This window comes from Rutidosis leptorrhynchoides, chromosome 1 (assembly GCF_046630445.1).
Source record: "Rutidosis leptorrhynchoides isolate AG116_Rl617_1_P2 chromosome 1, CSIRO_AGI_Rlap_v1, whole genome shotgun sequence".
Lineage (NCBI taxonomy): Eukaryota > Viridiplantae > Streptophyta > Magnoliopsida > Asterales > Asteraceae > Rutidosis > Rutidosis leptorrhynchoides.
Window position 1 is genome coordinate 522,399,256 of NC_092333.1, and position 1,561 is coordinate 522,400,816.

The window sequence follows — 1,561 nt, forward strand, 5'->3', positions numbered from 1 at the left end:
AAAGATAAGTGTTTCTTATATGAATGAAAATAACTAGATAAATGATAATTGTTTGATAATTGGACATTTGGTCTAGTGGTATGAATCTCGCTTTCGGTGCGGGAAGTCCCGAGTTCGATTCTCGGAATGCCCTATTCTTTTTTTAAAAAACTAATCATATTATATCAACTATTTGAAATTCCAATACTTTTGTAACCATATTAAAATGTTTGATGATATAAAATATTTTAATGCAAGATAATCATTTTGTGATGAATGGTAATTGTTTTCTTATGAATAATAACCGATTTTTAAAAAATGATAACTACTTGATGAAAAATAATTTAGATGAATGATAATTTTTTCTTAATGAATGATAAATATTTGATAGATGATAATTTTCTGATGAAATGATAACTATTTGATGAATGATAATTGTTTTCCGATGAATGTTAAATGTTTTTCGATAAATTATAAATTTTTTCGATGAACGATAAACGTTTTTCGATGAATGATAAACGTTTCTCGATGAATGATAAATATTTTTCGATGAATAATAATTATCTGATGATAATTGTTTTTTGATGAATGATAAATGTTTTTCGATAAATGATAAATGTTTTTCTGATAGTTGGTGGTGGTTAGGGTGGTTGGTGGTGGTGGAAGGTTGTGGTGGGTGGTGGTGGCTATTGGTGGTGGTTGGTGATAATGGTTGATGGTGGTGGTGGTGGGTGGTGGTTGGTGGTCGTGTTGTTGAAGTAGACCTGATGGTTTCTGATGCTCAGCTTTGACCTTAGAACACATCAAACATTCTCCTATGTATTTAGCAACATCGGCTTTCATACCCGGCCACCAAAAATGTTTCTTGAGATCCTTGTACATCTTCCCCGTTCCAGGATGTATTGAGTATCTGGTTTTATGAGCTTCTCTAAGTACCATTTCTCTCATATCTCCAAATTTTGGTACCCAAATCCTTTCAGCCCTATACCGGGTTCCGTCTTCCCGAATATTAAGATGCTTCTCCGATCCTTTGGGTATTTCATCCTTTAAATTTCCCTCTTTTAAAACTCCTTGTTGCGCCTCCTTTATTTGAGTAGTAATGTTATTATGAATCATTATATTCATAGATTTTACTCGAATGGGTTCTCTGTCCTTCCTGCTCAAGGCATCGGCTACCACATTTGCCTTCCCCGGGTGGTAACGAATCTCAAAGTCGTAATCATTCAATAATTCAATCCACCTACGCTGCCTCATATTCAGTTGTTTCTGATTAAATATGTGTTGAAGACTTTTGTGGTCGGTATATATAATACTTTTGACCCCATATAAGTAGTGCCTCCAAGTCTTTAATGCAAAAACAACCGCGCCTAATTCCAAATCATGCGTCGTATAATTTTGTTCGTGAATCTTCAATTGTCTAGACGCATAAGCAATCACCTTCGTTCGTTGCATTAATACACAACCGAGACCTTGCTTTGATGCATCACAATAAATCACAAAATCATCATTCCCTTCAGGCAATGACAATATAGGTGCCGTAGTTAGCTTTTTCTTCAATAACTGAAACGCTTTCTCTTGTTCA